Source organism: Brachionichthys hirsutus, chromosome 1 (genome assembly GCF_040956055.1).
Source record: "Brachionichthys hirsutus isolate HB-005 chromosome 1, CSIRO-AGI_Bhir_v1, whole genome shotgun sequence".
Classification (NCBI taxonomy): Eukaryota; Metazoa; Chordata; class Actinopteri; order Lophiiformes; family Brachionichthyidae; genus Brachionichthys; species Brachionichthys hirsutus.
The window spans coordinates 8526131-8540230 of record NC_090897.1 but is presented as its reverse complement, the minus strand read 5'-3'; the positions used below and the strand labels follow the sequence as shown (position 1 = coordinate 8540230).

At 40.2% G+C, this 14100-nt stretch overlaps 1 protein-coding gene across 1 annotated transcript in view; it reads right to left on the bottom strand.

The window, feature by feature from the left end:
* Positions 1 to 14100, bottom strand: part of LOC137910289 (SH2 domain-containing adapter protein F-like) — a 63893-nt gene that overhangs the window by 37937 nt on the left and 11856 nt on the right. The gene's annotated exons all lie outside the window — the stretch shown is intronic.

Sequence of the window (14100 nt, the reverse complement as noted above, 5' to 3'; positions counted from 1 at the left end):
TCATCCTTGACAAACTGATGTATTTCTACCAACTTGTTTTGCCTCTGTCCTTCCACAAATACTTAGCTGTATCTGGTAACACTGTCAAGAGCAGAAGAAGAAGAAAAAAAAACCCCACTGCTTTGCATTGCTTCACTATTCTAACTGGGTATTTATAGATTTTTTTTAGTTTTAGGGTTTTTGGGGGGAAATGATCAAGAAAACAACATTGTGACTTTCTTACTTTCAATTGGTCAGAAAATGCTGATCAGGCTTGGGCACAAAAAGTTAAGGGAAAATGACTCCATTGGTCAGCTTAATTAATTTAGAGCATCTGCAGTGTGTATTCCATTATTAATATGCTTGTTACATCAGAGTGCATGGGGGACCACTGGCCTAACAACATTAAACAAGCACAGGGATCGGTGGTCTGCTTCTCTACAAGAGAGACAATCTGAAGTTGAAGTGTAAGGTCATGTCAGGGCCGTGCGAGAAAAACCCAATGAATATAAATCAACTATGAAGAAGAGCTGCCAATCAACAAGCAGAATTGACTGTTCACATAGTGAAGAGGGAGCGGGATGCGCCCATCCATTGTTTCAGGACCGCATAAGAGCACTTACACCCTTTTACTTCTGACTTCTGGTTATCAGAAGAGCACATATATCAGCATGAAAGAACAATTTCCATTTCGGATTCAAGGCTACTACTGCCACAAGTCTACACGTAGTTATGGCACTAAAGCGCATTGATGACCCAGGGTGAGGTCAACTCATGGGGTCATTGTAGAGCTATATTCAATTCAGAGGCAGCAACCTTCAAACTATGCAACATAATTACATTTTTTACATTTTTTTTTATTGCATTTTTATCAAGTGCCAATAATAGCCAATTATTAAAGGAATTTGAGATGTTTCAGCTTCACTTCTTGACTGCTACGGGAAATCCATTATGCTAGTTCATGTTGTTTTGGGGAAGAAGAAAAAAACACGCAATCATCATCCTTGCACAATGCATCGTGGGATAGAATGAGCCCCAAAGGATCCACTTGACAGATCCTCAAAGCCTTTGCTAATAAGGCTGCATGTTGGGCAACATTTGAAAGAGGCTTTGAAATGGAACAGCCCTGCTGCTCTGCTGTGACACCTTTCATATTCAGATGTGGTCTTACAAAGATGATCTGCTATCCCTGCTCATGTTGCTCTTGTTGCTATTATGCTTATTGAATCCAGTTAAGTTTACCAAACTGGATATTAAGAACAGAATACAGATAGATACCTTCAATATGCTGTGCAAGTACAGCAAAGTAAAATAATAGATGAGTCACATTACCTTAGCCAATTCAACTGCACCCTTTACCTAAGCTAAAGTGAAGACTTTGCCTGACATACAAGCTGCATGTCAGGCAAAGTCAACAAAGGCAACATTTTAGCACAATAATGCAGCACTAAATGGGGAGATGTCATCTTCAACCATGTAGATGTGTTTAATGCTGACTTACATGATTTAACTTTTCTGTTCACTTCAGTTCGACAAAAGAATTATATCAAATAAAATTTTTCAACCATGAAAAACCTCGTTTAACACTCTTGTCAACAAAAAGCTTGATTTGTAGTGTGAACAGAATCTTTATTTATCATATTATTACAAAATGTTATTGATCTTTTTTCATTAAATACTAGAATATTCAGGGAGCTGAATGCACAAGGGTAACAGTAGCACGACAAACTGAGTTAAAATACAGTAAATGTCATGAACATTTATTACCTGCTGAACAGTGAGTGCTGAATTTTATAATAATTTCATAAACAAGGAATAAAAGTATCCAGATGTCCGTTTCGCATCTCTGCTCTCTTATCTAATTGATATTTTAGTAAAGAATTTCGATATTGCTCTCTGTGCAAAAGCATCTATCTGATTCAAACCCTTTTAGGGTTCGGCTTAGTTCGCTAATGCCATTTTAATTATACATCAACAACTGATCAAAGGCAATTAATATGCAGAATGGGCTTTTTGATTTTGTGGCTCTTAACCTTGTAAGGCCTTTAGTGCCTTCTGAATAAATCATTAGTCATAGATATGTGTTTGTGTTGAGTTGTTTGTATACTGAAATGTCTGGTGTAATGACAGCAGTGTGCACTTCAGCCAATTGCTCATTGGTTGAATGTCTTTGACCATAATGAATGGACATGTATTCGACATCTGTTTTGTGTTTCCATCATGTATCAAGACACGTGGCCCATAGCATCTTTTACATTGCATCATTGCCAAATTGGCAACATAGAAATGCAACTTTAAAAAAAAAGACTACAAGGAGAATATAATTTGCTGAAGCAAAAAACGCAATCAGTGGTCTGCAAGATTTTCAATTCCACCTTACCATAAACAATTTGAAATAGAAACATAAGAATATCAATTGTAATATGCAACAAACTGAACTCAAATGAACCGAACTGTGTGGTGAAAATTAGGCTTTACACAAGTCAAACCTACTTTTACAAAAGTTAAACCGGAGGAGGAAGAGGAGCCCAACATTTATGCAATCACACTTAAAACACTGAGGCTCAGTGCCACAGGGATGAGGTGAAGGAGACAGGAAGGAATGAAAGACGTGCAGGAAGGACGATCCTCTCAAGTGTGTGGCACCACCTGAAGCAGTGAGTAGCTTTCCTTCATCTGATAGGAGTGTGGAAGAGAGAGAACGAGACTGCTTCCATCAGTCATTTACTTATTTAGCATTGTTACATTGTCAACATGGCTTTCTTGATCATGCCAGGTAGCAGGTTGACACACAATCAGTCCACTTGACATCACAATTCCATGTCTTTCACCGAACAAAGAACATGTGTGAAGCAACCCAAAAAAGTAAAACTGATGTGATCGCTGAACATAACCTTGTCCAAGGCGCCGCAATAGCCTCAGAATGCATAACCACTTGTGGAAATGCAAGTCGAGACTAGTCTGAAATAGGCTTCAGGCTGCTCGTCTTGGGATTTTGTGCATGGCACGCCATCGCTCCGCAAAAACCCAAAGAGTCCAGTTACTCAAAATGAAACAGCAAATACACTGCAGCAGAATGCTGCTCAGCATCACAGCAAAGAGGTTTTCTCTGAAGTGACCTCATAGAATTACGTGTGCAAAGTATGTTTTAGAAAAATAGTAAAAATCTACAATAGTTCATCTAGAAACAGCAAACACCACAGAATGCTGAAAACCATAGAAACATTTTTCCACTGACAACCCTCTCTCAGTTGAGACGTACACAGAACCCTAGTACAGTGTTTTCCAGCAGCAACTTGCATAAAAAGACTAGAAAATGTGTGCCACACATACACATACAATTCTTCTGTTTTTGGACTAAAGGGCCTGGAAAGTTAATTAAAGGAACCATGGGGGCTCCTCTCTCTTTTCTATACAGTTCCTGGTGGAGGACCCGAAGGTATTCATTGTGTGACTCAGGGTTCCACCAGACAAATGAGACCTGTCCATCAAAATCTTGCCCTGCCCTGTGGAGGGTAAATTGAAACCAACATTTCCTGGCTTATTCCAGAGGTCCGCATTCCTTATCTTATGTGGAAGGATGACCACCCTCAATGTAAAGAAGAATGGGTTGTATCTGCTACCTGCCATGTATCACACCAGAATAAAATGTTAAACCAAGAACTCTTCTTCTGTTTCAGCTACTTTGTTCACCAAATCAGTCAAAAAAAAAAAAGCTTTAAACACCAATGCAGCAGCTGTGACAGCCTATAAGGTAACTCCGCCATGTAAAAACAAAGAGAAAAAGAGAACAAAGAGAAACGAATACATCGCACATAATAAATGCACATGCATCCTTAAATGAGCATCACAACCAGAAGTCAAACTTAATTGGCCAGATGCTCTAATAGCGGCTCAAACAACCACAGCATTAGACGTTTGCTGTCAGTCTCTTTTCTTGTTCGATTAGTGTAATCACATTAGTCCACTTCATTCATTCCTACACACATTGTGAAGAGACTCTGAGCAGACTAATTAACAATGTAAAGTAACAAAGGGAAGACGGATTGTCCACAATTCACCCTCTCCATTCACTGACTGTTAGAAGCTATCTCACAAATTATTTCAAATCGCACGCACAATGTGAGTTCTCACTTCTACTCAAAAGAAATGTACAATACCCCACATAGATTTTGGTGTTGAGAAGCGCAGAGAATTACCCTGTCCCATTGATTGCATTTGCTCAAGCCAAAAAAAGAAGCCGGCCAGGGGACACATTGGCAGCAATAGACAGTGGAAAGAGAAGATAAGGACATCAAGCCAAGTCCTCTCTATGTGCTTGTGGGTGCTGATGACCTAGCTGAGAGGATGGAAGGACATGGAGACCGTTTCCTGTGGGGCAACAGTCTGCTCAGTCTCCGGCCGGCTGTTGTCCATTCATTGTGGTGTCCCAGAGCCTGCCTGAGCTGCGAGGCTCTGCCAGAAAGAAGGACAGACACAGACTGACTACAGTGCTTTTTATTATGAGAGGGTCCATTCAGCGGTGACTGTGAGGCTCACAGATAACTGGGAAGGCAATGTGCTTGAATCTGGGCAGAACTATCCCATCAGTCTTTCTTCTCTGGACATCCATCTACATTCAACCCTATGATGGGCACGGCCTGACAGCGCAGTTAGCTTGTGGGTCACCTCAGGGCACCCTGGGCATTATTGATAACCTTGTTATCCAAGCCAAGATACCCTGCAGTTGGCCTGTTGACGGAGACATGTGGACTTGCAGGCATAGCAACGAGGGTGAAGCAAGGTGCTTGTGTGGGGCAGTAGAGGGTCAACCACAAGGTGGAGGGTTGGAGAGTAATGGAGTAATGGCATCACATTTAGAGGCTCCAAAGGATTTATTTTTAATTAAGTGCTTACCACTGCGCCACCATACCAACCTCTAAACTTAATGATATGTCATTTTTACAAAGCCTCACATTGATTCTGAACACTGAATAAATGCCACATATGAGAAAAAAACATAAATTTGGCATAAGGAGAAAATGAAGCAACAGTAAGACAGAAAAGCACACACGCATTATAACCCACATCAAAACATAAATGAGTTTTCAAATATGTCACTGAGATAGGAGTAAGTGGTGATCCATGTTCTAAACAAAGTTTTCCTAGGATATGCTCACATTGAGGTCCAATGAGCCACCCTGAAGAGTCATACTTAGGGCTACGCTCTGGCCAAGGCACCCTTAATCACCCCGACCAGAAAGTCAATACTGTGGACAAGTCAATTACCCAGGGAGGAGAATGTATGACGCCACGTGATGCAGAGGTTCGCCTTATTCAGGTCAAAAAAAAAAGTTACACATCTACGTCTGGTTTGTTGTTGCTCATTTCCTTTTGCCCTCAGTCCCCTAATCCACTGACCAATGATGACAAAACTGTAGTTTTTTTCACATTTATTTTCCACCTCCCTCCAAATTATCCTCTCCCGTCCTCCATCACCTTCCTTCCAGCTCCTCCATCCTATTTGGCTCTTGCCAGTGGTATCTGGGCGGTGATGGAAAGCCAAGTCCCCCTCTGTGAGATGCCGTTCCTAACGAGGCTCCTCAGCCACACACCGTATCAAATTAACAGGCTGCACCAACCTATTACCACCCAGCCAGGCCGCAGGCAGACCAGCGCCTCACCTCATTGCACTGGCGATCATAGTTTGTGACTGATAGGACGTGATGCAAACAAAGACAGCAGGGCAGGCGACAGAAGAAGAGATAGGACAAGGATAGTCAAAGATAAAAGGACCTAAATTAAAAGCATTCTATGCACATCTGAATTGTTACTGAACATAAAATATATAAGCCTTCCTTGTGAGTAGTTATGCTCTTGATGGAATAAGTAATGGGAGGGAAGAAGTTAGATTGCATGGATGAAAAATAGCCATTTTCTATTCAGTATAGCAAACGTGCTTTTTGTCAGACTCTCAGGGTCTCTAGTCTAGACCAATAGACTAAGACTAAAATACTAAAAATACAATACAGAAAGGTCATCTGGACATATCTTTCTCTCTCTCTTTGAAAGCTGGATGTCAAATTATTATGTTTAATGGTTATACATTCTTATATTTTTGGCAGAGGAAACGACCAAAAATGTCTGTACAGGTTCTCAACAGGCTGCTTGGAGAAAATTTATGCAAAGCTGAGACGGTTATAATTTAACCATCCATCTGGGTAATTGGATCTTGACAATCTTGAAATGCTTACTAAATATGCTTGGAAAAGGTTAAAATCTCCCAGGTGCCCTTCTGATTCTAGCTCACTATTTAATTAATTAGTCACCTTAACTTTAAGATTAGCATTCAATAATAAATGTGATAAAGGTGTGAACCCCGACAGTATGGGCAAGCAGATGCAGTGAAGTCATAAAATGCATCCGAGTAATCTTCATTGTAGCAGACATGTCTACAGACATTAAAAAAGCTACAATAATAGTAGGATTATAGTGCAAGGAGAGATAACGCTGTGTGTCTCTGGTAGACGAACCCAGAGGAGGTCATTCCTGAATAATTGTCACCAATAAATTGGTTCCAACAGAGAGAGAAAAAGACCTCTGGCTTATTTTACAAGACAACAAGGCTCACATAAAAGAGCTTACCGGTAGTCTATAGTCTATCACACTGCAAACAGGAATACCCCGAACTACTGCCTCCTGGCTAGAATGGCTGACCAGAAATCCACGAAGAGAAAGACACATTCAGGCAGAAGAGAAAATTCGATTATATAGAAAATACATGGAGATAGGTGGAAGTGCGGAGTTAGAAGCAGAACGCCGGCAAATAAAGATATGATAAACAAGCCTGCCCCGATGCATTACTCACAGTGCAACAATAAATACAACTTACTCTCCTTGGACTGCTGTGTGCTATAGTTCATACAGATAGACATGAACGGTAACAAACACAGACATGCACTTGGCTACATATCAATTGTGACTCAGATCAAATTGACTGATTGATTAGCTTGTAAATATTAATATTTAATTGATCATTGTGACAGAAGTATGTCATATTAAGGATATTTTTTCGAGATATTTTTTCACTGAAAAACCTGAAGTATCAGACACATGCATCTGAGAATTACATGTGAAAGAATTCTGTATTTTGTAAAACAAATTATACAAATTAAAGCACATATATTCTTTTTTTTTTTTTTGTCAGAAGGTTCCATTGAGACCTTATTTTCCAAAAAAAATATTTTCCTGGCAATTATATCATGGATCAAGTTTGAATGACGTCTTAAAGACAAAGCTATCTTACCTTTAATTTAAATAAAAGATACCGGTAATCTAAAATTAATATTGAAGTCCTTCTCAGATTCTGTCAGTTTTTTTATTCCTCTTTCTTTGTTAGTCTGCCTGATTACATTCACCTCAATAATGAGTTAAAGCTCATCCATCATCTCAAGTAAGACGATGGATGCATGATTTCTTAAATGTCATGTAAATGTGAAACCTGGTTTCTGTTATTAAATCCGGAGATGTGAAGTAGTGTCTTACATGATTGATATTTAAACTTTAAACAGATCTATTGATCCTGATACCTTCACAGCTAACCCTCTTATTTAAGAGTGCACAAAAGGCACATTGTTTTCTTATACATAGATTATGAATAGTTCAGAAATTAAGTACAGTATCCTAATGCAACCAAAACCTTCAGCTGACATGTAACGATGCCTCGACAAGTCACTGTAATGAAGCCTTTCGTGACTTAAACTACCACACATCATAGTCAAATCTGATTTCCACTTGATTGGGTGTGTTGGTGTCCCTGTGTGTATTCATCTGGTGATCCTGTGTATTTTTTTGATGCCCATCTGCTCCTGTCATGTCCTTCAATGGTTGCAAAATACGAGCCTCACACTCACACAACTAAAAAGCTTTCGCTCACGCCAGAGTCTAAACAGGCCACACCAGCTTGACATTAGCCACTGCAAAAATACAAAGAAAAAAAGACAGAAAAAAAACAGGATTATTATCATATTGGTGCAAGGTGCATCTCCGGCTGTCACTGACATAATCTCTTTTGCTCAGCCTAGTTCTCTACCTTTTCCCAACCAGTAAAATCAGATCAATAACCTACAAGTCTTCAATCTACTATCTTATTTATGTTTCCTGGGCAGCCAGCAGCAGGCATGAATTCTGTCCTCCCCTCCCCTGCAGTTGCCCAGACTGCATGGGATAAATGGTTCTATTAATCTTAACTTCAAAATTAATGACTTCAGCACCTCCAACCCGCACCAGAATAACTGCCAAGTGGCGAGTCCTTCCCTTAACCCCATAATGATCCTACCAGTACACATCACACCTGAATCTGCTGCTTATGTGTCCAACAGCTGCACTCTAAAGATTGTTAGAAAAAACACAAAGACTCAGTATAGAGGAAAGGAGTCAGAGCTTGTCAAGTTTATTTCAATACATGGATGAGACTTGATGTCATACAATGATATAATAATGTCAGCGTTGAATGACCGTGTGTGTGCTTGTATTACATTTCCAATAATAGTTCAAAGTAAGATAAACCACAAACAACACAAACCATTTCTGAGCCGTCAGTTAAACCAGGGAACATTTTTGCCAAGAATATTCTGTTCTGCAGCAAAACAGAGAAGCTGAATCTGTTCTGTACGACGTCAGCCTTCTCGTTCAAGCCACTAAGCTTAAATACACGTCCTAGCTCTTCTCTTTAAAGTGGTATTTTCTAGTACAGCAAGAACAAAAAATATCCAAATAGTTCATGGAAACTGCTTGACTTTTCTCTAGTTCCTTCCATAATTGATATCAGGCTGCACTTCATAACTTGGTCAGGAAATTATGATTTACTGAAATCACAAAATTCTCAACACCAAACTGCCGTAGAATCATGTCCATGCATCTCTTACACTGTGCACTTTGATAAATTTCAAATGTTAAAGTGCGTCTTCAACAATAGCGCCAATGCTAACAATAAATAAGTATATTTTTTTACCATTGTTAGATGGGACATACTGTAAAGTGTATAAAACCCCAGATCAAATTATTGTGAAACAATCCAGATTTTTTTTTTTTATCACAATTAATGGCAAAACTGTTTTTTAAATCTGTAACAAATGGCACTATACCTCTGCAAGCCCTGGATATTATAGATTTCCACGACTCTAGTTACACTCAGGGTAATAAAACCAAGGTTACAGGCCAAGAAAAGTGCTGCCACATTTACCTGCCACTGCTTGGGGTAGTATATTCACCCCTATGAGGATGACATGGAAGCTATTCAGAACACCATGCCCCCCCCCATTCTTCACTCTTAAATTACCCCCATGAAGTAGCCCGTGGGGGCTGTAATATGAATTTATTCTCACTGTCACTGCCTCCGAGTCTCTCTCCAGCCACTCTTTACTGTTCAGCTTTTCTCTCTGTCATGCTTATTTTATTGTATCCTCTTTCTCAACTTTACCACTTCGTCATCCCTCCCTCAGTCTCCCACCCTTTGAATGTGCACTCTCGCTGCTACCATCAAACTGTTAATGCCCCTGGAATTTACACTGTGGAGCCAGCAAAGCTTAGCACCACACTATCATGAGCAACTGAAATGATCAACTCCATTGCTAATGACTCATCGCCTTGGCGTTGGATGCTACTCTCAACATGACTGAGGATGCAGTGCTGAAGGTCCCGGGCTGGGACATATTTCTCAACACACTTCCCAAACGGAGAGAGAGAAAATGTAACACCCATCGTACATGAGTCAGCACTTACGGAAAACTGGGATTTTTCCTCCGGGCAGTTTGGTCCTGTTGCACAACCGTCTCGTCTCTAAATAAATCCTCATCACGACCTGACAAGGCTGAGCTTACAATTTTACAATGTGTGTCATATATGGATATATTATGAACAATTATTTGAGCCATCATGAGTACAAAAGTAACATTTTAAGGTCATGAGGCCACATGCTAGAGGCGTTGTGGAGCAGAGTGTGGAGGAGGCTGAAGTGCAGTTGTTGAAGAGAAGTTAATCATGTAAGCTATTTGTACAACAAGCCTCCATTGCACCGTGGGAAATCTCTCCCACGCTCATGTCCCCGCCTCGCCGACAGGGGATGCATGATGAGGGAGGGAGGGTTCATTAAGAAACGGCTTGAAGCTGTGATAATGTATGAGGGAACAGGGACGAAAATATAAAGTTCACGATTCCATTCTTCCGTCTGACAGCTCCTCTTGTGATTAGGTATTGCTCCTTGTGTTGAAGTGTGCGGAGGTGTGTGTTTGCATGTGCGGGGGGGGGGGGGGGGGGGGGTGTTCACTATGCAAGGTCACATATCAGTGTGACCTTGCATAGTTTTAAAATAGTTGCGCCCACAATCAAGATACACACCCTCAAGACAATAACTCAACATGCCAGCACGCCAGCTGTTACTTCGGCTGGCTCACACGGATACAAAGATAGCACATGCAATGGCTGACGCGTGTGGACATGACAAGCATTCGAGGCACTCTGGAAACACACACACACACACACAGAGTAGACGGTCCGACTGCACACACGTATGTCTTCACACAAGTGCAGGTGGTGCAGTCAACACCAACCGGGAGCCAGAGCGGAGCGGCTTAGAGGAGGTGGGGCTGGCTTTGCAGGTTAAGGAAGTCGTGACATGCCCCTCCAGCGGGCCCATAAATCAGCCGGCTCAACCTCGCTAAGAATGGCTATTGAGACAGAAAGGCCTGGAGGACGCAGCACACACACACACACACACAAAAAACACACACACTCGGCCATAGGCACCAGCAAGTTCCCCTCAAACAGACACAAAAAAAGTCACATACAAACACATGGCATGCCTAGCAACACACACATACACACACCAGGAATGCACACTCTGCTGTGTAAACAGCTGTGGCACTTCAGTCCCTTCCATGCAACACCCCTCACACACTTTGGGAGCATGTGTTTGTGTGTTTAAGGTGTGACTGTTTGTGTAGTGAAGGAATTGCAACTTTATGGTATAAATACTGGCATACTGTATACCAGTATGTAGGTGTGTGAGTGGAGCTTTATGGCATCTACTGGTCTGGAGGCTTTCAAAATAAACAGCTAATTAAAGGGAGAAGTGTTTCAGAACACAGATCAAAGTGAGTAATAAACATATGTTGAAATTAATCTCCTCTGTGGACTTTCTTGTTATACATAATGAGACTTTGTAGAATATAAATTCCAAGAAAGGAATAAAATATATCATATAGAGGCGGTACGGTTGCAGGCCATGTAAAATAGAGGCTTTTCTTGTGCAACATGCTTTTTGTCAGCTCATCATCTCCATAGAAAAGGAATGGTCTTCCTGTAACTTCTTTGTTAATAGAAAAGCAATCATTAATCAATCAGGTTTGCAATGACATGATGCTAGTAAAATGCAAAATGCACTACAGTTGGGAGGAGTGTGACAACGCACCATCACTCATGCACAACAGTTGAGCTACTTTATATTCAAGTTTGAATTAAATAATTAGCATTCCAAAGAGTTCGCATGACCTACGGCAGTAATTCGATGTAAAAGGATCTCCTACAAGCAAGGTTATTCACTGAAGAGAATGTTCTATTCTCATGAGTGAGTGTCAGCCGTTAATGAAATTATCTTTTGGTAAGTGATTTGTCTGAAAGTGTTGGGAGAAACAGAACTCAGACCAAAAACAGCAAAAATTTAATAGAGCATGTAAATCATGCAAGCTAGTGATGTGACTCCTTCAATGATTATTTATGTCATGCTATACTGATGTAATTCTCTCAAGATATTTGCCTTCAGGGTATCAAATAATTGGCAATCTTGTGGAGAATTTTCAATCCAAGAAATGATTAACGGAAAAGCTAAATGACATAAATGCAACAACAGGACACCCACTGACTCATCCGCATTTAATCTCCATAAATTATGATGCAAAACAAAGTAATTAAATCAACATGAAACCATGTCTTGAGAATGAAACAGAAAATGAAAATGAAAGTGACAGAATACAACAGAGAGATAGGCAAAAGTCTAGAATTAGAATTTTGTTTATTGGGGCAGATTGAAAGGTTCCTCTCTTTGGTTTTTAGAGTGCAGATCGGCCTGACCAATGCTCTCTCAGAATTAGATGCAGATGTGGCTCAACTGCGCTCCATTCAAGTGCCAAAGTGTGCTGCAATGCAAAGTTGGAGCAGGTATTGTTTCAACACAGCATTCCTGTTCCCAGCACATCAGTGAAATAGAAACTACTTTATAATGAAATAGCTTAAAATCCCAATCTGAAATGTACTTGCTTCACAGATTTTTATCTTTCAAATTTAAAACAAAATCACCACAAATGTTTTTTTTTAAAGGATGTTATAAGATTACATTGTCATCATTTTAGATTTGTGTGTCAATGGGAGTGATCATTCATGAAATCTCATTAGGAAGTACATGTAAATAAAATTTAACTTGACAAGATGTAACAGCAGCAGCTGTGTCCGGATGAAGTGTCACGCTAGATAGTGTTAGCTTCCTTTGTCTTCATGCTCAACCAGCACTAATAAAATCCCCCCTGATATATAACATCAAACATATTTGACATTAACTGGGTTTGCCCGGATTAATCTGCAAGCGGATGGAGTGGTTTATGACTAGATCTGTTAATGCCACATTACTGGGTAAACTGGGCCGAACATCAGTACCAACCCAAGTGCCAAACAAGTTTTCTCTATTTATGGTTGGGGTAGAATCACAATTAAAAAAGCCAAAAGGCAGCCGGAGCCTGACATAGGCGTTACCTCACTGCTTGTGTTAAATGATGTGCATTATTTCATGGTTGTGAAATAATTTATGGACCATGCTTGTGATAAGCCAAAAGGACTCCAATAAAAGTTATATATAAAAAAATAAAGTCCTGTCATTTAAGTAAAATGGATAGGGAGCCTGTAAATGATACCACGTATCAGATATCAAAGACAAAAGCAACCAAAAACAACAAGGAAAAAAAAAAAGACACCTCAATAGATCAAGATAACAACTGCTGCAAGCAAGGTTTCATGGCAGGATAGTAAAGTGCAGAACTGAATGAAACTGAATGTGAAGAGGACAGAAGAACTTGGAATTAGTCCAAGATTGAATCGATACATAAAAGTCATTCACATGGGGTTGTTGCTTTTTTCTTTCTTCAACCTAAGAGAGGAAATAAATCTTGGGTTTTTGCACCGAGCCAAGGCAATGGCTGGGGCCAGAGGTCAGACCCGTACAACAGATAAAAAAGAAAGAGATTGTCTGGGGGCCCTGTTAAAAGAAAATTGCTGAGGAAAGACACAGATATTTATGTCTTTGTGGGAGTAAAGGGAGAAAATGTATGTTTATAAGAACAGAGTGCAACGTGTGCAGGAGGGTGAGTATATGTTCGACAATACCCCGGTGTCAATGCATCAAACCTTAAATACTGATATCTTGCTGTCACCTAAAACCCAGAAACACCCATTTGTGGTCTCATAGTCTGTTTCTGTTAATTAGACGAGGTTTTAAAGGAGGAATGTCCACCTCTCATCGCTGCCTCAGCAAATTGAGGGGTTTCCTGTAAGTCATTTGTTACGGCATGAGCGAAAGACCTAGGAGACATCCACCTGTTGAATGTGGATCTGTGTGCCACGGTTTCAAGCTTGCAAGTTGTTTGACATTCCAAGTTGGTTTTGATCATTTCACAAGATCTGTCTGCTGTGGTGAAAATAGAATCAAGAATGAAAACAAGAAAACAATGCGATTGTGTTTTATTATGTGACTTAAATACTGCTAAAGGGCGAAATGGTCAACAGAGAAGACACAAAAAGAGAAAATCAGAAAGAGGAGAGGTAACTGAATGTCTGCATACGCAGAGGGCATTAATTATACACTAAAATGAGGTAAAGAACTAATAAGTGTAATTTAAATGCTAAAATAAGAAATGAACTACAGGCAGATCCACTCCATCAAACTAGGTCAAACTGAAATTCTGCTCTATGTCACTCTGATGTTTCCCCTTAGCCTCAAAACTGTGTGGAGGATGTGGTTCAGCTCATGTTAGCGTGCAGCTATTGTCGTCTCCAAAAAGGAAAAACGTCCTGGAAATCACAAGACTTTGTCTCCAC